Genomic DNA, 23,266 nt, shown 5'->3' on the forward strand with positions numbered 1-23,266 from the left:
AACATAGAGTCTCTGAAAACAACGAACAGAGTAAGACTAGAATTCAAGACACATCAAGAACAAGACGAAACTCTGAAAAAATGCTTTGAATGGGCAAATAAAAATCAAAATTCATATACTTTCGATGATAGCATATTACTTCATTCCGAATATATCTGTGGTGAAAACATTAAGCAAGTTGTGTTACCTTTAGAAAAAAGAAGGGAAGTCCTAAGAATGGCACACGAAATCCCTCTTGCCGGCCACCTCGGTGAGAAAAAGACAATTCAATGAATCAAGTACTCATTCTTTTGGCCTACTATTAAGCAAGATGTTAAAAAATTCTGTGAAAGTTGTAAAGAATGCCAATTGAGGAGAACAGTTACGTACAAAGATCGAATCCCAATTCAACCTATTGTTAGACCGGAAACACCCTTTGAAGTATGGAGCGTGGATTGTATCGGGCCATTAGAACCTCCATCCAGGAGAGGTCATCGGTTTGTGATATGTGCAGTTGACCTATGCACCAGATGGGCAGAAGCCACCCTCGTCAAAGACATAAGTGTGAAAACAACATGCAACGTTTTGATGAGGCTTTTTACTCAAACTGGATTTCCAAAAGTGATTTGTTCCGACCAGGGAACTAATTTCACAGCCAAACTCACCCGAGCATTTGAGAACATACTTGGTGTGTCTCCACGATTCTCCACTCCAGGACACCCCGAGAGTATGGGTGGTGTCGAGCGTTGGAATAAAACCTTAAAAGAGGTGATGAAGAAAAATATCCAAGAACACGGCAGAAACTGGGATTTGAATCTTCCCTAGCTCCTGTTTGCCTACAGAGAAGTGCCACATAGCACCACTGATTTGTCTCCCTTCCAGATGGTATATGGAAGAATACCACCAGGACCATTATCTTTGCTGAAAGAGATATGGACTGGTGAACGTAGCATTCCTGTTACAGCTTCCCGTTCAATTGAAAATTATCTACAAGATCTTTTAGAAAAATTAAGAAAAGCTCATGACATTGCATCAGAAAATTCCAAAATATCTCAAGAAGAGTACACTTCAAGATACAATTTACGTTCTCAAGAAAAGACTTTCAATGTTGGGGACAAAGTCCTTGTGTTAATGCCATCATCATCACATAAATTGCTCAACACGTGACAAGGACCAGCTATCGTGATCAAACTTACCAGGCCACACTCTGCCAAAATCGAAATGGAAAACGGAAGTATTAGAGAACTCTATATAAATAAGTTAAGGCCTTATATTGCTCGTGTAGATCACGTTGGTATCATTTTTGACCAAGATGAAGAGTTTGGAGATATCCACTATGCACCAGCAGATCTTATGAATAAATCTGCTGATGATATCTGGACCCATTTACAAAATTTGAAAGGCGACATAAAATATTACCAACTGGAAGGACTATTTAAAGTATTAAAATCTTATGTAGATGTTTTCAGTAGCAAACCTGGTCAAGCCAATGTTGATGGTCATGACATCAAAGTTACAGAAGAATGTAATCCAAAAAGATTGAGGCCCAACCGTGTTCCTGTTTCACTTCAAGAGGAAGTCGATCGTCAAGTTAAAGAACTGTTAGAATGGGATCTTATAGAACCCAGTGACAGTGACTGGCACATCCTATAGTATGTGTTGCAAAAAAGAATGGCGGCGTTAGACTGTGCATAGACTTCAGGCTTTTAAATAGCTTCACAATTCCGGACGCCTATCCGATGAAGATTGCTAAAGATTTACTATTCAAAATAGGGAAAGCCAAATTCATAACAGTTCTCGATTTAACCAAGGGATATTGGCAAATTCCTATGAAAGAAGAAGCTAAACCCTACACAGCATTTATCACTCATTCCGGCCATTACCAATGGAAAGTTCTCCCTTTCGGTTTGAAAAATGCTGGAAGTACCTTCCAAAAGTCGATGGATAAGGTGCTTGCAAACCATAAGAACTACTGCCGTTCATATATTGATGATGTGGCAATATTTTCTGAAATTTGGGATGGCCACCTCTATCACATCGACCAAGTGTTTCAGACACTGAGAAACGCAGGTCTAACCGCAAATCTAGAAAAGTGTGATTTCGGAAAGAGTCACTTGAAGTTTCTAGGACATGTAATAGGTTCTGGCACTCACTCTCCAGATCCTGAGAAGGTAGAAGTCATCAGAAATCTGTCTAAGCCTACCACTAAAAAAGAAGTCAGAAGTCTTTTAGGGCTAGCAAGCTACTATAGGGATTATATCCCAAATTTTTCTGAGATTGTTTTACCTCTAACAAACCTTACAAAGAAGAGTGTTCCAAATAATATTCCATGGGACTCTAAAAAAGAAGCAGCTTTCAACAAACTTAAAGAAGAGTTGATTAAAATGCCATCTCTGCATACTCCGGACATAAGCAAGCCCTTTCAACTCTATACGGATGCATCTGCTTTCGCAATTGGAGCGTGTTTAGCTCAAAACGATGAGCATGGCAAAGAAAGGCCTATAGCATTTTTCAGCAAGAAATTAACGCCCTGTCAACAACGATGGTCAACCATCGAGCGAGAAGCATTTTGTGTCATCGAAGCCTTGAAAAAATTTGACACATGGATTTTCGGTGCCAAAGTGCAGATTATGTCTGATCACAATCCCCTCACCTACTTGACCCAAAGCGCCCCTCATGGTGCTAAACTGTCTCGTTGGGCCTTAGCGTTACAAAAGTATAACATGACTGTGACATAACGCAAAGGAAGTTCACATGGGAATGCTAATGCTTTGTCAAGGTTAGCTGTTAACTCTCTCTCTCAATGAACTCTGAGCAGCATTGTCTCTACGGTGACGAATGTGCTTCTTGTGGGGGGGGGACTTGTAAAGATCGTGACTTATAAAGATCATGACGTGTAAAGATCGTGACTTGTAAAGATGATGACTTGTGAAGATCGTGACTTAAAGAGAACGTGAAATATAAATAATAGGACAAGAACTTGCATTTTACGGTGTGGCAACAAGAAGAGGATTCGGAAGATTTTTATATATTTTGTTTAGAGAGTTTAAGATTTTAGTATTTTAATAGTTGTAAGAGTTTTAACTGTAGTAGTTAAGAGTTTAAAAAATTTTAATACTTAAGAGCTGCTGCAATTATTTTTTTTTGGTTCTGTTCTAAAATTCAAATAAAAGTATTTTGGTCATTCTGAAAATTTAGCTTTGTTTTTCCTACAAGTTTCAATATCCATTATATTGAAATAAGGAAAGGATTTTTACTATTATTATTTTTTTGTTTTATATACCTTTATGTGTGTAGTTTATACAACTTTATATGCATGTACTTTGTATACTTCATTATGTACTTTATGTAATTTCCATATTTTGAGTTTTTATATAGGCACTGTGCGTAAAATGTGTTTCTAATGCGCAATTGTATATATTTGGTGTTAGGTAAATATCAATAACAGATATGATAATGGTCTATTTAAAAATATGCGTTATAGTATGAACTAGTATTACGTATATAGACAAACAAAACTAATGATATTGATAAAGACGATTATGTTTAGTTTGTAATACCGTTGTTGTGAAACACTTCAAAATCTATGCACGTAACGTTTTATACTCTTTTATTATTTTTCTTGTTTTGTTTTTATATCTCCCCCCCCCACACCCGAAAAAAAAAAAAAAAGAAATTCCACGGTGGTGACATTCAGATACGCATAGCTTGACATAGGACGGATGCCATCTTGGCCGTGTACTATCTATATCGAAAAACATGATCAATGTGCCTGAAGCAAGAGATATAGAAATGTTGGGGACATTATTAAAAGTGAGTATTCTATTGAAGGAACGGAGGCTAAAAATCAAACTTAGTTCAAAACTATTTGGTAATTCGCATAACAAGACTAGTTTTGAAAGAAACAGTACAAACATACATGAGAGAAGTCAGAAAACCTTTTCTAATATTAAGGTATATAATAGAATTATTTCCTAATGTAATTATTTCGCTATGTAAACATTCACATTGAAAAAGAACAACTAGAGTAATATTCTGATGTAATTTTTAATTTTGTTTGAATAATAGTGTTAATTTTTTGTTGCAGTTGTTCGAAAGAAAAACAAATATCCTTATAAAATGTTAATTTAAATTTAATTAGCGTATAGAAACTTCCATTTAAGCAAAATGAATATATTTCTATGTTTTTTAGAGACGAATGGATCAGATGAAGCAAATTCAGCAGCTGATCCATTAGCTGTAAGTATAAATTTATTTTCGTATTATTTCGTATAGTATTTATTATTTTACGTATTTTCTTAAAATTATTTTATTTATTTAAAGATTGAAAATGTAATAACGAATATGACTGGAAGCAATAACATATAATAATAATACGAACAACAATTAATGACGTACATGATAGCAAAAAAAAAAAAAAAAAAAAAAAAAAAAAAATGATGATGAAGTTCAAAATACCAATTGGCACTGAAATAAAAAGTTGTATCGCTGAGTGGAGTTTCTTTAGAGCTTAGTCAGCATTTATGAAAGCGTTCGTATTGCGGTGGCGAACGTAAACGTTGTAGTGCTTTTAATCGAGTTGAGAAAAGTGATGCTTGAAATAGGTTTATTTCGCCTCTGACAGGAACGGAGTGGAAACTGCAGTATTAATAAATTGCACTGAAGAAAAACTTCGGAACATTCTAAGAAATCTAAAATAAGAACAGAAATAATGCTAGCAGTAATTATCTTATACATATAAAATTTCTGCTTTTTGTTTCAACAACGAAAAGTTACTGATTATGTTATCATCTCTTTCTGTTTAATATACAGTATATGTTTCCTTATTTTGAAATACAAAATACTTCGGATTTTTCCTACATGCGGAAAATCCCATTAGCAGGGGATCGCCCCTCGAATGAAGGTCTAACATTCAGTCTTCTACAGCTGCGGGCTTGAACTTATTAAGGCAGGTTTTTAAACCTGCCTTAATAAGTTCAAGTTTAAGAAATACGAAAATTATACTGTTTGAAGCAATTAGTTAGTAAAGTGCTGAGTAAAGAATAAAAAGTTTACTAGTACTAATTGTTATTCTGATTTTTTTTACATTTAATATTATTAACCTTCAAATTGCAGACTTGTTCATTTCAATATGTCTCGTTACATCTTGAGTATGGGCTATATAAACTTGGAGCTACACGAACGTGAAACTATATTTACACGAATTTTTAAAAGGAAAACATATCTCATGGGAAAGTTTTGTCCTTCTGAAATATGTATATACAATCTGAAAATTATAATGCAATGTTTTGGCACATATAGGATACCTGACCTTCTTCCTTCAGGTAGTGAGAATATTAAAACATGGTTCTGTAGAATGGCGCTTAGTTATGTGCTGGAGGATTCCCATTTTTGATTAGGCTTACTACAGTTTAGTGATATATCAAAAACATGATGCCATAAACTTATTCTGAAGTGTTAGCTTTATCCAAGGCATGGGTAGATTCGTGACAGTGTGAGTGTGTTCTGATAAAGCTTTTTACCCTACTTCATTGTATCTGCAAAGTTGCTTAAGTTCCTAGTGTTTCCAAAAGTGCTAATGGATGATTTAAGGCTTGTTCCTCGGTAAGAAAAGTCAGATCCTAATGTCCCAATCATATTATGTTTTTCATTACGAGGGACTAGACGTCGAAAGAGACAATTCTCGAAACCTGAACATTTCCAGAAAACCCACGTACCTAGGTTACCATTTTCACTTACTACAAAGACTTGAACGTTAAGCAGTAATCGATTATCGTTTAGATTGGGTTCACGTGATCCTTTAGAAGCAGAACTTTCGTCTGATTGGTTGATCTCTACGCGGCAGAGAGCTCTAGCCGAAGCATTTTCGGCAAGGTGTCAAAAAGTAGCCGGTACATCGTTTCCGTAGTTAGGCGGTACTTCGCTTCCAGCGGTGCTCTTTTTTAAGGAACCCTCTCGTTCAAACCAGTGCTACCAGAATCTCGTTTTTTAGATAAGTCCCGTCTAGCAGGGACCGTCGCTAGATGACATAACCTCTTAAGACAGAACTTTTAGCAGGGTTGCAAAAGTTTTGGATTTCAATTCCGCTGGTAATATATTATACAATGGAATGAATGTCTTATCACGTGCAGTTATCTTTCATACCAAGGAAAGCGCCGATTTGCTTTTAGGAAAGTGAAATTAATATTGTGGTCATTGAGTTTATAAAAAAAAAAAAAAAAACCCGTGAAGCAAGTATTAAACGTACCTTTTGTATTCGCTTTCCTAGCTAGAAACAAATAAGATACACTTTTTTAATTTTAGGAAGCATTTTGTATAGATTAGCTGCTGAGTGGATTGCTGACGCCGATGTTATGACTGAATAACAGCTGCACCAGAATGCAAGGAAAGTCTCTGTTTTCCATCCTGGCGTCAACCAAAGACAAAACAAATGCATATTCTTTCTTTAAGCGTATTTGTTGACTAAAGAGAAAAAGGCGATGTTAAAGAAAGTATATTGTAAAATAAAGAAATTCTTTAGTTTTGGGAGTGCGAATATTGTGAGGGTCACCTTTATTTTATATAAATATTATCTGTAAAGTTGGGGTGCGGACATTATACGAGCGTATACGGTATTAGGTAACGAGCTGTTATTTCAGTGGAAGAAAATTAAGGAAAATTTAAAATTATTTCTAGAAATAAAAAGTAAAATTTCCCCGAAATAAAATAAAATGATTCAGCTTTCATATTGAAATTACATTTTATTTATATGGTTTAACAAGTATTAATCAACACTGTTAGAATTTCCTTCGGCGGCCGAGCGGTTAAAGCCTTTGAACACTGGTAGTTCTGTCCAGGTTTCGAGTCTTGTAGAGTAGGTTAGAGCATGGGGGCTTTCATTTATTTACCCATGTGTATCGTGCATACCAGCCAGTTTCCCTTAGAAAGTCCTCCCCGAGGCATCCCTCCCTTTCCGTGTAGTGCCTAATAGCGGAGCACGAAATGAAAAAAAAAATGTTTAGCTTTAAAATTAAAACGCATTTAAAAGTCTATTGCACGATTTTGTCTATTTGCTGTGTAATAAAAGTAAAATGTAGCAAGATATTGTCAAGAAATTCAGAATGATTAGATTAAAAAGAAAAAAGTGTTCAGTGTTTATGTTTAAAATTGGTTTCATAAAAGAGGAGAAAATCGCAGTTTAAAACCACAACGTACAGAAAATCGGACAGCAAAGATCGAAGAAAAAGAATCTTTTTCTAGTTGCTTTATTATTTTAAATATTTAACGACCTCAATTTCTAAAAAAAATATATCAAAGACATAAAAATATCTAAGTAAGAAAAATGAATGCGAGAATAAAATCAAAACGCTTGCTAAATGAGGCCATAAAGATGTTACTTTTTATACTCTCTGTGGGTTTTGAGTTTTTTACAGTAACGGGCGAATCTAAATATTTTTTTATTCGAGTTTGATTAGAGGATAAAACATTAAATGAACTACGTTAGTTAAAAAGAAGGAAAAAGATAAATTGAATAAAATTCGAGAAGTCGGAATAAACTTAAGTTTTTCTTTAAACGTCTCTTTTATAGGAAGATTGCAGACAGCAGTTGAACTCATGCTTGGATCAAGTAGAAGATAGAGTTCCTGGGGTATGTTATGTAATTGAATACGTTATCATTTTTGCTATAATTATTGTTATACAATTTGTTTTGTGATGCTTCTTTGGAGAAATGAAGCAACTCCAATGATGGAACACAGCAATAACTTTTATTTAACACTAAAAAAATGGCGACATACAAACAAGAAGAGAAAACATATTCTAACATTTAAAAAAAAAATTACATTCTTCGTGCGAGAGTCGCACGAGGCAGTCGAGTCTGGTTTCAAATATTGCCATTCACAAATACCTTAATGTTCATCTATTTAAATTATTTAAACTACAAGATTTTAATATTATTTAAAGCTGTTACAACCTCTACCCCAACGGAGAGACTTTTTCCGAAGGGAAAAGTTCTGTAAAATTTGACAGTTTAATAAGCTCGACTTGCTCAACTGCTTAAAGAGAAAAGGTAACTTCTCTGATAAATTTCCAAACTTCAGGCCAAAATTTTTAAGTTTTAAACAAATATTTTTACACCACATTTAAATAGGAAGAAAAAAAATGGAGAACGTTCAAATACATGAGTTGAGTATACATTAAATAAATAAATAAATCCTGAACGTGGTTACATACACTAAGAGTTATTACATTACTTAATTCTACTCAGAACATCTACGTTATCGTGCAAAGATCCTTTGCGATGAATGACCTTAAAATTATAAGGTTGTAATGAAAGTGCCCAGCGCATCAATCTAGAGTTACATTTGGCGTTGGATTGTAGCCAGACTAAAGGATTATGATCAGTTTGAATCAAGAATTCTTGTTGACCATCCAGATAAAAATGCAGTTTCTTGATAGCGTAGATGATAGCAGCGCACTCCTTTTCAGTAGTACAATAATTCTTTTCAAACTTAGTAAATTTTTTGCTTATATACAAGATAGGATGTTCACGTTGTTCATCATCTAATTGGCATAGTACTATACCCATGCCATTGTCTGAGGCATCGGTTTGTATAATAAACCTTTTATCAAAGTCGGGAGCATACAGAATTGGTTTCTTGCATAGCAACTCTTTTAAATTTTTGAAAGCTTTGTCACATATTTCAGACCATTGTATATTTCCTTTTTTTGTTACCCCCTTCAAAGCGTCCGTGAGGGGTGAAGCAATTTCCGAAAATCTCGGTATGTACTGGCGATAATACCCTACCAGTCCTAAGAAAGCACGTACTTCTGTTTTAGTTTTAGGCGTAGGTTACTCCTTTACAGCCAGGATCTTTACTTCATCCGGGGTTTGTTGTCCTTGTCCCACAACATGGCCTAGGTATCTCACTTGATCTTGTGCAAATTTACATTTTGATGGTTTTAGTCGTAAATTTGCTTTCTGTATTCTCTCTAGAACAGAAGTTAAGTTTTTAAGGTGCTCTTCCCAGTTTTCTGAGTAAATGGCAATGTCATCCAGGTATGGTACAGCGAAACCTTCGCATCCAGCCAGGACTTTAGTCATAACTTTGCTAAAAAAATATGGGGCATTTTTTAATCCAAAGGGTAAACGTAGAGGCCTGAAACTTCCAAAACTAGTTACAAATGTTGCATATCTTTGGGCTCTTTCTGTTAACGGAATTTGCCAGTAGCCTCTAGATAAATCTAATAGGGTAATATATTTTGCTTTTGCTACAGTTTCGATACGTTCTTCAATATTAGGCAAAGGATAGTATTCAGTTTTAGTAACAGCATTGAGTTTACGATAATCAATACAAGGCCGAGGATCTTTTGATGAAGATTCTATCAAAATCATGGGAGATGTATAGTCCGATTCTCCCGGCTCTATAATTTTAAGATCGAGCATTTTCTGTATTTCCCTTTTGAGAATTTCAGTCTGTCGGGGTGACAGTCTGTATGGCTTTATTTGTATTGGTTCGTTATTTAATAGCTCAATATCGTGACAAACTAAGTTTGTTAGTCCAGGATTATTTGAAAAACAACCAGAATATTTCCATAAAATCTTTCGTAAATCTTCTATTTGCTCGGATTTCAACCTTTTCTCGAGTTCATTCTCCTCTATGATGTCCGAAAAATTTAATATACTTGGATTGGAAGGTAAACGAGGAATGTCCATTTCTAAGTCTCCTTCCACTTCAGTTATCATATTAATCATTTCTGGTCTTTTGTAATATGGTTTAAGCATGTTAATGTGATATACTTGATTTGGCTCATTTTGTTCCTCGAAGCTTACAATATAATTGGTTTCTGAAATTTTCTGCGCTATTTTTCCAGGTCCTTTCCACTGTACTTCTAGTCTATTTTGACGATTCGTTTATAAAACAAGAACTAAATCTTCTCTAGCAAATTCTCTTTTCACTGCGTTTCGATCGTACCATATTTTCCTCCGTTGTTGAGCTTCTTTCGTGTTTTCTACGGCAAGTTCTTGGCATTTCTTCATTCGATTAATAAGTTCGAAAACGTAACTGACAACATTATTACTTTCTTCAATCGGTTCTAGCCACTGCTCATAAAGTAAAGTGACTGGCGTTCGTAGGTTTTTGCCATGAACTAATTCTGCTGGTGTAAAACCAGTGCTTTCGTGTGTGACTGTTCTGAGAGCAAAAAGAACTGATGGTAGATAATTCTCCCAATCCGAAGTCGCTCCTATACATACGACTCTTAACACCCTTTTTAGCGTTCTGTGGAATCGCTCAACGGGATTACTCTGCGGATGATACACAGAGCTTCTTACATGTTTAATGCCGAAACGCTCCAAAAATTCCTCTGTCAAAGCACTGACGAAAGAGGTCCCCTGATCTGTTTGGATCACTTTTGGAAAACCCATACGACTGAAAATCTGTAAGAAAGCATCAATCACAGATGGCGAAGAAATGTCTGTCACCGCAACAGCATCTGGATATTTGGACGACATGCACAGAGCTGTAATAATATATTTTTTCCCAGTCTTTGAAATAGGTAGCGGACCAACGGCATCGACATTTATTTTAGTGAATATTTCGGAAATTACTGGTACTAATGTCATTGGAGCCTTCTTTTTGTCATTTCCTTTTCCAGCGCGCTGACAAGCATCACAGGTTCTTACAAAATCTTCAGTTTCTTTGTAACACCTCGTCCAGTAAAAATATCTAGCAAGTCTGTCTTTGGTCTTTTTGACACCTAAATGTCCAGAAGTTCCTTCGTGGCACATCTTTATAATTGACGGCTTGAGTTTTTCACGTATAACGACAAGCTGTCTCTCAAAGCCCATTTTATCCGTCGTTTTTTTAACTAAAAGTTCTTTTCCTGTCAGACTATAGTTCTCATTTTTGCATGTACCTTTTTTAACTTCTTGGATGATTTTAGACAGTTCCTTATCAGCGAGCTGAAGTTGTGCAATTTCCTCTGAGTCAATGTTTACCAGTTTCATGAGAGTTTCATCTTCCGAATTTAGCTCCGGTAAATTATCTTCTTCTTCAAAAACATCTCTGGATGCTTTATTTTCTTCCTTCATCGGTTCCAAGATCTTCTCTTTGGCTATTTCTCTTTTCTTTTGAGCTTTGAATAAATACCTTCCTTTGTCGAGTTCATTTCTAATAATGGCAGCCTTAGTTATTACTCGCCCAAGATCGCAATTTAGTTCGATCTCAGCCAATGGTAAACAGGTTGGATTCAAATATAATGGCTGTTGCACCCACACATTTTCACCTGTCAGCATTTCTGGCGTGATGTATTTGCGACAAACTATATCAATATTAGCACCTGAATCCCTTAATATAGGAATTTTATGACCATTTACGTAACCCATACTAGTATAAGGTAATAGAAATTTATCCTCTGGTTTTGCACTAATTCTGTTAAGATTAGCAGGAGATTCAGTACTATTCTTAAGTTTTGGACATTGGGGCCTTAAATGTTGATAGGACCCACACTGATAGCATTGTGGCGTTTTTCGTTTTTCATATTTATCATCTGGACGTGGACTTCTAGGTCTATGAAACCAGCTTTGCGAATTAAATCCTGATGACAATTTTTTTTCAGTTTTATTTTTATTATCTGAACTCAATTTACCTTGAGTTAGTGCATTGAATCTTTCTTTCTGCCTATCCACTACAGGCCTTTTTTGAAAGTTTCCACAAACGTTTTCATAGGCATCAAGTTTTTCAGCTAATTTTTTAGATGAAATCATCTCTACCCATTCATCAAGAAAATGATCTCGAATTTCAGGAGGAACTCGACGTTTAAGTTGGTCAAGCACCATCAAATCTAGCAACTGATCAAAAGTCTTAACTCCTAGACCAGTCACCCATTCTTTGCAATAATTTTCTATTTCATAATTGAAATCCACCCATGTGGATTCGGTACTTTTTTGATGTTTCATAAATTTCTGCCTAAACTTTTCCGGGCTTAGTTTAAACCGTCTTAACAATAAATTTTTCACGTGTTCATAGTCTTTAGCTTTATCGGAGGGTTCTCTAGCTATTAACTGGGTTACTTCGTAAGGAAGTAGTCCTAGTAAATGAGATACAAATTCTTCTTTATCAATTTTAGCCCATTCTGCTTGCCTTTCAAACAATAGCAAATATAGACTGATATCTCCTTTCTTGTTATCGAATTTCTGCATAAGGTGACGCAGCTCCGTTTTCGGCCGGATCTGTCCGGTATTTTGAGACTTTGTCTCTGCTTCAAGTCTTAATCTCTCTAATTCATACTGTTCGTTCCTTCTCCGCTCTTCTGCTTCTTCCTGTCTCCTACGTTCTTCTCTTTCCTCTCTCTCTTTTTCTCTTTTCTCCCTCTCTTTCCGTTCTTCTATTATTGTGTCTAAGACTCATTTGAAGAATACCTCATCATAATCTCTACTTTCAACAATTTTCTGTTTTAAATCGACTATTTTCAAATCTGCAGTCACATGAACTCCCAGTTCAGCCGCGAGATTTTGCAAATCTTCCTTACGAGCTCTTCCCAAGTAAGACATTGTTTCTATGTTTAAAATTAACGAACACTGTGTTCTTTATATTTCCTCAAAATAGCTCAAATTAATTACTTTAATTAATTAATGCAGTCAGGAATCACGAAATTAAATGCACTCTGTTAAATACGTATACCTCAAAAATGAAATATTTAAATTATATGAAGTTCATTCTCTCTACCACATTAATGGTGACTAAAATAAGAATAACAATAGAGCAAAATATATATCTACTGTCTGGACAACTAAAATGAATATTAAAAATAATATCCAATACGTTAATAAAATAAGACAATTCAATATTAAAAGGAAGTAATAATCTGGTATCACTAATATTGCGTTCAGTGATGAACTAATAACATAAAGCAATTCTATATAAACATTAAGTAATAATCTGGTATCACTAATATTATGTTCAGTGATGAACTAATAAAATAAAAATACGCACGATTATTCGATCTCGGTCAGTGCCTCCAAAATAATTATGACTGTGATGCTTCTTTGGCGAAATGAATCAACTGCAATGATGGAACACAGCAATAACTTTTATTTAATACTAAAAAATGGCGACATACAAACAAGAAGAGAAAACATATTCTAACATTTTAAAAAAAAAATTACATTCTTCGTGCGAGAGTCGCACGAGGCAGTCGAGTCTGGTTTCAAATATTGCCATTCACAAATACCTTAATGTTCATCTATTTAAATTATTTAAACTACAAGATTTTAATATTATTTAAAGCTGTTACAGTTTACAATATGTCTTGTTAGAAAATGAATTTTTAATCACTAATAGTTTTATTGGTGGTAATAAAAACTAGAATAATTTTATTTAAAATATTATGCTGGTTATTTATAATGAATATTATAGTAGTGTGCTATATGCATCCCATAATCCTTATTCGACGCATGATTTTAACTGAGATGCTAATTGTTTGTAGTCAATCTAAAACGTTTGAAGACTAAATTCGTATAAATTTAAAAGTTGAACTAAAAGATATTCTTACTGCTTAATCTTCAAATACAAAATCTTTGTACCCCGTGTTGTAAAAATATACATTTCTTCGTACATTAATGCAGCCGTTTTAAAGCTATGGTTACGTTTTTCTGAATATTTTAGATGCTATTAAAATAATAAGCTTTGAGTAATACTTAAATTCAGGGGTGGGAAAGTTGTTTGTAGGTGCAAAATCTGGTGAGTAAGGGGGATGGTATCGAAATGTGCTAATTTTCTTTGCTAGAAACTCCTTGACGACAACTAAACTTTGTGGCAACTAATTTTCATGCAAGTGAATACAGTAATTCGATTCAGCATTTTTTCAGACATTATGCTCTTAGCCTTCTTCAAATTTCTGTAGTAGAAGTAATGCACAGAAATTTAAGCAAAGGGTTAAGCCATCCTTTCATTTTACAGTTCATATGTTTCTAAAATAAGCTGACTGATGATGTTAATAAATGACAACACCTAATGCAATTTATGTAAAAAAAAGCAACAATTTGACTATCTTTTGACAAATGTGCAAAGCAAATATTCTTCCAACCATCAAATCCACTATGTATACATTAAAAGCTCAAACTCAGTGCAAAAAATGTATTTTACAAAATTAAAGCTTTTAAAAGGAATTCTATATTTCTAAGTATCTTTTTAGGTTCTTCGGAATGAATGGATATATTTAGAAATCTTTTGGAGAGTGGTTAGTAAAATAATGTATTTTATTGCACTTTTCATTTAATTCATTGGTTAGTTTTTATTTAAAGTTGCACTTAATGAAACATTTTCGTAATTATAAAAATATCTAAAAAAATAACATGCACGTTTTGTTAGATTAAGCGTGTATGAACGAAGAACAATTTTTGTGCGGTATTAAATATTCTTTAATGGATTTAAAATTTAAAAAAAAAATAGTATATATCCTTTCTAAGAAATTTTTGTAATTTGACGGCTGATAGAAATAGCTTAAATAATATATTTTATTAGCTTAAATAACATATTTTCGGTAGCTTATTTTAAATAATAAGCTAAAAAAAGGTCTAAATTTGTTTTTAAAGTCCATTAATTTTAATGACTGTTTAATACATTATATAAGTAATTTTTAGAAAGGGAGAAGTATATGAAAACTTTTTTATTTTACTTTTACAGGCTTTTGATATGGATTCTTGCTGTGACGAATATAAAAAAGTAAGTTTAAAAACTTTTACTCAGAAGATTTCTGCGGAAAATGTCTTTCTAGCGTATGTGGAAGTTACTTTTCTCTATGTTTTTTACTACATTCAAGAATTGATGAATTTTCTTTATATCAAAGGACTGTTGAAAGATTTAAATTTCCTCGACAAATTTAAATGCAAATTTTCTAAGAAATATTCACGTATCAGCTTTGTAATGCGAAAAACTGTTTGTACACTGTTAGTTAACAACAATGTGGTTAAATGCCATATAACCCTCAAGTAAAGTCTACCATTTTGCTATTCAAAAATTGCAGTGTAAATTTCCATTTGCAGACGTTACCCAGTAATGCATATACTTTCTAAGCTTGATTATTAGTACTTATGCTTCCACTTTAAGTCAACATATTTGGGGATCAAAGCTTCTATAAAAAAGACACCTTAAAATGCAATAATTAAATGTCTTTAATTATCATCAAATAAAATATTTCTGTCTACATAGTAACACGACTTTCAGTTTTTTCTTCAATATACATGTAGGCATGTAGGACATGCATTCAAAACAGGCCCTTATTTTTAAACACATCATCTAAAACCGATTTTACTCTCTAATATCTTCACAAAATATTGTTTACCAAATGTATGATAGCAGGTCTTGTTTTCCAACCACTCACAATTTGACAAGTTATTAGTTTCGTCGTCTTCTCGTTATTTTGTTTGCTGTCACAGCAAAAAAATCTTTCTTCAGATTTATCCGTTGAATTTGAGAAGTTCATTATTTATTTCCATTTATTACTAAAACAGAAGTTTTAACGAATGTTGCCTGGGTCACATTTTCTCCGACTGATAATTGCTACGAATTATTCCCAGTCTACAAGAAAATCGTAGTCCATCCACCTCTCATGCAGTAATTTCAGGTGATAATATTTTCTTTATGCATGTAATAGGTTTGGTGTTAAATCGAATGTTAGCGCAATTATTTATAAACAAAGCATTGTACCCTTTATTTTGTATGGATGTAGAGCTTGGGGATTGTCTCTAAAAAAGAAAATTAACTCTAAACGCCTGCTTCGAGTTCAAAGACGAATTTGCTGCGAGTTATAAGCGGTTACCAAACTATTAGTTACAATGCTGTTTTCTCTCTTGCCGGATTTCCACCCCTGGATTTGTTTATTCTGACCTTTATAGATTACAAGAATAGCCTTGCAAATTACTCCAATTCTCACTTTGATCGTTTATTGCCCTTGTCTGTTCTACCACATCCTTCTGTAAGACAACTAGTACAGATTCTGGATAGTATGGACACTGATGTAAATTCATTCTCATTTGTGTTGTATACGGATGGTAGTCGGATTGATGATAAAGTTGGTTTTGCTTATCTTATTTTTGAAGATGATATTGAAATTGAGTGTCACCAATTTCGCATTAGAAATGAATGTACTGTATATATTTCTGAGCTTCTGTGTATTAATTTTGCAATCAAGTGGATAATTAGCCAGGATGGACATGGTTCCAGCTACTTAATCTGTACGGATTCACTCTCTTACCTGGAATCTCTTAAAAATACCTCTTTATGTAATGATATTATTGTTAATATACAGCAGTCTCTCGGAGATCTGGAGAAGAAGGGTATTTCAGTGTTTTTTACATTTGTCCGTGGTCATTCGGGTAATTATGGAAACGAGAGAGCTGATTGGCTTGCTAGGAATGCAACTAAAAATGATATTAATGTTGATGTAAATATTCCAAAATCTTATTTAAAAAAACATTCAAAGCTAAAATGATTGAGCGGTGGAACTGTGATTATATCTCTTCTGATAAGGGATCTGTTACAAAAACATTCTTCCCAACTATTTTTGAAAGACTGAAAAGTAAGGACTTGTTGCTCAATTTTAAAGTTACGCAATTTTTGTCTGCACATGGTAAGTTTAATGTTTATCTTGAACGATTTAAGCTGACATCTTCCAATTTGTGTAATTGCAATCTTAGCGTTCAGCAAAGTGTTTTCCACCTGCTTTTTGACTGCCCATTGCTTGATAAAGCAAGAAATCGTTTGAAATGTAGATTAAAATTAGTTGGAATTCATTGGCCGCCGAAATATTATGATTTTGTATCTTCGACTTCGGCCTACCGAGCTTTCAACGATTTTGTTGACTTTTATTTTAAAAATTGATAATGATTTCTTTATACATTTTTATACTTTTGTATTTACTTGTTTTTTTTTTTTTTTTTTTTTTTTTTTTTTTTTTAAATCCTTGTGTATGATTTCATTGTATTGTTGAAAACTGATGATATTACTTACAATTTTGCCTTTTTTACTTACGATTTGTAAGTCTCGTGTGATACTTTGTGGTGCACGAGGATTTCTTTTCTTTAAATAAAAAAAAATATTTTCGTTACATAATGTTAGTGAAAACATTAAACGGACGAGTTTTTTTCTTTTACATTCCTTGATTAAAATCTAGATGCAAGCATTACATATGTAATAGTTGCGTAATATTATTGATTTCGCTTGATACAAAGTGTTATTGATCAAACATTGACACTGACATCAAGGTGATTTAGTAATAAATGGAAATATTTGTTTCGAATTTCAAATAGAGAAAAAATACTCTATTGTTGACTCTAAATCATATAGCTTCCATTTAACTTAGACAGCTTCGTAACGTCTGAGGTGCTCTAGTTGACGGCCATCTTTGGATAATACCTACTATAACTAATCACAGCATTCAGAACGAATTATCGATTGAATTTTGATGCAGATGATGTCTGGACTTGGACATTATCGAAGATCGACTCCGATTTGTCGAATCGCGCCTTTTATAAAAAATGTGATGCGGTCAGCACTTGACTTCCTTGTACGGAATATTACGTTATACGCATTTTTTGCTGTATTTCATTTAAACTTATTTCCTCGAATTTCATTAGAATAGATTTCTCATTCAATGAATTCAGTTATCACTTCACGGCAAGGAAAAATTACATAAAATCTCAAAACACCTTCGTTAAGAACTGAAAGCTGTAGAAAAACATAAAACATCAAATACATTTAAAACAATTAAAAAAAACAATTTTTACAAGTAAAATTAAAAGTTTCTACGCAAAAGCAAACAATTTGGCCAGCAGGCAAAATGGCAGATATTTCGGAGCACGAAACTAAGAGTTTCCTTTTCATCCCACTCGGCAAAAATACACTGAAGATGCAGAAACTGGCTTAATTCACCATTCTGTTAAATTTCAAATGCAAACAAATATTTCCATGGTAAAACGAAATAGGCTTAAACAAATTTTAAACTATTGATAATTATACAAATATAGCATACAGATTTACTAAAGGCATAAAAACCTTACCCGGAAGATAAGAACAACATAATTGAATCTTTTTCAAAGGGAAATAATGCACAATTTACCAACATATAAGAATAAAAAAAATCTGAGCTCAGTGATCCGAGTAACAGAGTGCGTATATGTTTATATACTTTTGGTGCGGCTGACTGCAGCCACAAGGTGAGGTAAACAACTACATGTTATAGCAGTCCTATATATAAAACTCCAACATTCTGAGATACGTACGTACAGACGGTACGAATTAAAACTCTTTTCTGAATCCATTTTAAGTCAGTTTTATAATTAGTTTGGTTAAAATGTGTCCTTTATTCTATCTTTGTCATGTAAAAACGTCGTTACAATGCATTCGATGGCGATCAAAATGGATATTTTCGTTGAAATATGGTACCCGGAATAATACTTCTTTTTCTTCGTAGAAGGAAGTAGAAAGGCTGCATTAAAGTATCGAATCTGCAGAGAGATTACAATTTCTGCTAACACAACTTCATAATCATTCATACGAAATTTTTTCTGTGACTAGATCTAAATGCTATCTGCCGATTCAAAATAACACTGGTCACTGTGGAATTATAAACGACACAATTGCTGCACATCCCGATTAGGGAACACTGGAAGCAATAATTTAAATTGCTTTTGAAAGCTTTCTAGCATATTATCTGTTCATAAAAATCTCTCCAAAACAGATTCTTGAAATTGTTTATGTTACTTTGATTACATGTATATTTAATTAAAATGAATTTAATATTCTAACTGAATTGCTTTTCTGGGACCCTCGTTAGGAATTCATTGACTCCTGCTGATTGCTATTATTCACATGTAGTTGACCCATCAGAAGGGAATATTATTTATGAAACTTCAATGGTCAGACAGAGCTAAGAAATTTACTTGAACAATTTGTAACCTCTCCCCAAGATTTCCTCCGAAATTTATCAGAAACAAATTACCAGCTTTTACCAAATTCCTTCTCGCACATTTCCTTAAGCAAAATCTATTTTAAGTGCATCAGCCTATCATTCTGCAGACAACTGGTAATGTCCTGAAGCATCATTGTTATCCTTCTTGTCTGCTTAACCGATCAATATCTAATCCAAATGAAGGAGGCTCAAGACGTGTTTTCAAATCAAACGGAGTGATGCTTCATACTTAGCAGTGAAACTTCTCTATTAAAAGCTTTACTGGTAAATCGTAATAATATTTCATCACATACTTTAAGAGAAAATCTGCTGTACAGTTTTTGAAACATTGCTGGGCGTTTTGTACAAGTGCATATGTAATGACAAACTAGAAATTTTGTCCAGAATTATTTGATGTATTTTAAGGCGCATATTTTGTTGATCACATCTGTAATTTTCTTATAATGTTTAACAGAATTCCTTCTGGAAACGACGTAATTACTAGTGTCGATATTTTAACGAATAAATAGTAGAATGCGCTTGAGGATTATTTTAATGATAAAGTTAATGTATGTCAAACTGACATAAATATAAGGATTAAAAGCCGATAGTTTTAAAATTTAAATTACATTAAATGCAGATCGTTTTCATGAATATTATAAAGTATTTTTTCCCTCCTTTCCGCATGTCTTTGTGATGCAACTGAATGCCCCCTCGTAGCGATTCGGGAGGTCTGGAATTCGAATACCGGCAAGGGCACTGTAATAATCCAGGATCCATCATTCAAAATCTCCTAATGGCTTTACAAGTAGCACCCCAACTAAAAGGTAACGGAAGTTAATTCGTCACCACCAGGATTTGGCGATTAAGTTGTAGAGACATTCGGATTTTTTTTTTTTTTTTTTGAAGTAGGAGACTTGAAAAGTGAGCAATGCCCTCGCCGGAACTCGAACCGCGGACCTCTCGAATACACGCCGAGTGTGCTGGCCATTACACCATGAAGGCATGCTAAGAAGGCGGGAGAAATACTTTACATACTCTCCCTTAAAAAGGCGACTGGGGATTACGGGACCCAATCGTCAAATCCTGGCGGTGGAGAATAATCATCCAATCATCCACCAACGTTCTTTAGTTCGGGCGCCACTGTAGAGACATTAGGTTTACCAGTAAAGCAGTAAACGTGAAAAATGAGCAATCCTCTCGTCGGTTTTTGAAACCACAGACCTCTCAAATACGCACCGAGTGTGCTGGCCATTACACCACGAAGATATGTTAAAAAGGCGGGAGAAATACTTTATAGGGTATGCTCACCCCCAGTCTTCCTTTAAAAAGGGAAGTACATAAGATATTTTCTCCCGCTTTTCCACATCTCTTCGCTAAGTAACTGAAAGCACACTCGACGCGTATTCAGAAAGTCCAGATTTCGAATCCTGCTAAGGGCATTACACAATATTTCACGTCTCCAGCATCAAAAATCCTAATCACTGTACAATATATATAATGTTCAGTTACAATATATTCTAAGATGTATATTCAGCTATCAAGATATTTCTGTACTATTAACTACAGTTTTGTAAAGCTCTTCAGGGAACTAACTCATCGTTATTAGTTTAAAATGCATTATGAAATGGGTGAGTAATTGCTTATTGTTTGTATGGGTGAGTAAACCCAATCAAGCAATAAGCAATTGTGAGACAAGATATTCATTGGAATTTTTTACGTTTCGTTGCTTTTTCTAAATAGTCTTCAGTTAAGCTGTATGAACAGAAGAAATCAGGCAGTAATTGAAACTTATTTCTTAAACCTTTCTGACTGTATCTATTGCTTGTAGAAGATACGAAGTGATTTTAACCCAGAAAACTTCAAAGTCGTGAATTCAAGATCCTTTGTAACTAAAATCAGGAAAATTTTACATCAATAAATTTAAAATACTGGGAATGATTTGTTATGCATTTTGTTCAAACATGTTAACAGCTGTCTTAGCAAGTTTTAAAATACTTATTCATTTTTTGCATAATCGTTTACCGTAACCTAAAATGTCGTTTTAATCGCACTTCCCGCTAATATGGATATATATTTCATTAGTGTTTAAGGCAGTAAAGTAAAACATTTTTATCTGCAGTTTTTTTAAACATAATATGAGTTAATAAGAATACAATCATTTCCTGATTAGCCAGTGACGTATTAACAGACTTACGAATTAACCAGGCCCTGTTTAAAAAGTTGTTTGCTTATTACGAACAAAAGAAAAAATATTTTTGCGAACCATCATCGTAAAAGAAAGTTGTCTACAAAAAATGCAAAAAGAAAGGAAAAAATGTATGGAATAACAGCATTAATAGTAGGTTATGGCAGAGTCATTTATAATTAGTTTCTGTACTTCTAAAGATGTCTGTTTTTCTAGAATTTACAATGTATTTCTTTCGGTTTCAATAGTTATTTAATTTTTGAAACCGAATGAACTTATTCTTTTTCTTGTTTAAACTGCTTAAACACAAAAGTAAAATGTATAAATTAATAAATGCATTTTTTTGTAAATTATAATCCGGATTATTCTGTTTTCTCGTGTTTCAATATCTGATCTCGGAATAACTGTAATTTTGTTTAAACTTTGGAAGTCATTTCCGGTATTAACCTGGTAAACCAGGAGACGATTTTAATATTGGATTCATGCAGTGCACAGGATCATCAAAGTCAATTTTCAACAGGTACTTACGCATTATCGCAACCACCTTAGAAGAAATCGCCAAAGCTTCAGGATACACCTAGCTCTGGTGACCACGCGCGTAACAATTATTCAGGCAACCACGCGCATGACAAATATTCAGTTTCGAGCGTCGTCGTTTTAATACGAGTTCTTTTTGTTGTATTCCAAGTTGCAATGGTTTGGAAATCATAAGAGAAAATTTATGATTTTGTTTTCTTAAATTTGATTTTAAAATTTGTCCTTGTAGGATATTCCTATAATGGAAGAAAGAGAGGTGAAGTTTCTGCAGGAATGCATTATTTTGTAGCAAAATATCTAAAGAAAAAATGTTTTGAATTCTTTCTCAAAGCAGTCGCTACGAAATTTCCGCCACAGCAAAAGCTAGAAACGTTTGTAACAAGATCTACTGATTATCTTTTGGAATAAATATATAGTTGATTCTGAATGTAATAATACGTTATGTACGTAATATATAATTTTTTACAATAAAAGTAATTGTTCTTTTCTTCCGCAAAATTCGCCAAACTGCGCCAAGGTAATGGCAGTACGATAATACGTAAGTACACTTGAAATTTGCTAGAGCATTTAACGTCTGAGTATTGCTTATCAGTGCACAGTAGGTTATCGAAAAATAATTATAAAAGTACTCATGCTACATGAAGGATTTACATCCAAAATCTGAGATCAGGAATACAAATTTTGTATGCTACCTTTATCATAAACTACAGTAAAGGATCTTCAGTATCATATACTGTTTCAGAAATCAGTTCGACGAGTTTTGGGAAAGATCACTTGCGCAAAAGAGTTTTTGGTACTTTTCCGTTTCGCCGGCGCAAATCTCGCCAAGCAGACTTTACTGGCGACAACATACAGTATACACATAAAAATTGTTAACAAATATAATCTAAGGATCCTTAAAGAACAAACAAATGTAATCTAAGGGTTTTTTTTTTATTTTGAAGGCATAAACATTTTAATATCGTTTAAAATTTTGTAAAAAAGCCAATAAATAAAGACAATAAATTTGTAAAAAGACATTAAGAAAGTACTATGCTTTCATGGTCAACATCTTGATTCGCCGGTTCATATCACGTGACCCCAAGTAATCTCATCTCACGTAAACTACGCTACAAAAATCTAATTCTCTCAGTAATTATCTACGTTAATTTCAAGTTAAATCTTAATTCGGAATGCAACTGTAAATGCAAGAATTATTTCAATTCGTACAAATAGCTTACTCAGAAATTACGTAAGACCGCAGTGGTTTACTTCGCTAGTGCATTCTTAATGGAAATAATGAATTTAACTCTGCCTTTTCTATATTTCCGCTTTGGGGTGAGCAGTGTGATTGCATCCTAATTAAGTTAATTACCACGAATGGCCTTAGGGCATAAAATTGAACTCTCTGGGTTAAAATTCTATTCAATTGTATGCTAGTATTGAAAGAAACAAGCAATCTGATAAGAAATTGCTGCGATTTGTTTTGAAAATGAGGTGTAAAAGGTTACCAGCGAGGATATTCCGTTTGGGATCAGTTACACCATTATTGGCGACTTTATCGCCTGCGCCGGCAAAACGGAAAAGTACCGAGTTTTTCAAAAGGAGTTTATTCCTCTGTAATAACACATGCATAATTTTTTTACTGTGGGA

At 33.8% G+C, this 23,266-nt stretch overlaps 1 long non-coding RNA gene across 1 annotated transcript in view; it reads left to right on the forward strand.

The window, feature by feature from the left end:
* The window catches only part of LOC146998532 (uncharacterized), a 41,044-nt gene that overhangs the window by 16,650 nt on the left and 1,128 nt on the right, over window positions 1–23,266 (forward strand). The window contains exons 2-4 of the long non-coding RNA XR_015039320.1: window positions 4,172–4,218; window positions 7,547–7,606; window positions 14,646–14,684. This is a non-coding gene — a long non-coding RNA (uncharacterized LOC146998532). The remainder of the gene's footprint in view (window positions 1–4,171; window positions 4,219–7,546; window positions 7,607–14,645; window positions 14,685–23,266) is intronic.

The sequence above is a fragment of the Stegodyphus dumicola genome, chromosome 2, assembly GCF_044657685.1.
Source record: "Stegodyphus dumicola isolate Sdum_Otavi_A_Nest chromosome 2, ASM4465768v1".
NCBI lineage: Eukaryota > Metazoa > Arthropoda > Arachnida > Araneae > Eresidae > Stegodyphus > Stegodyphus dumicola.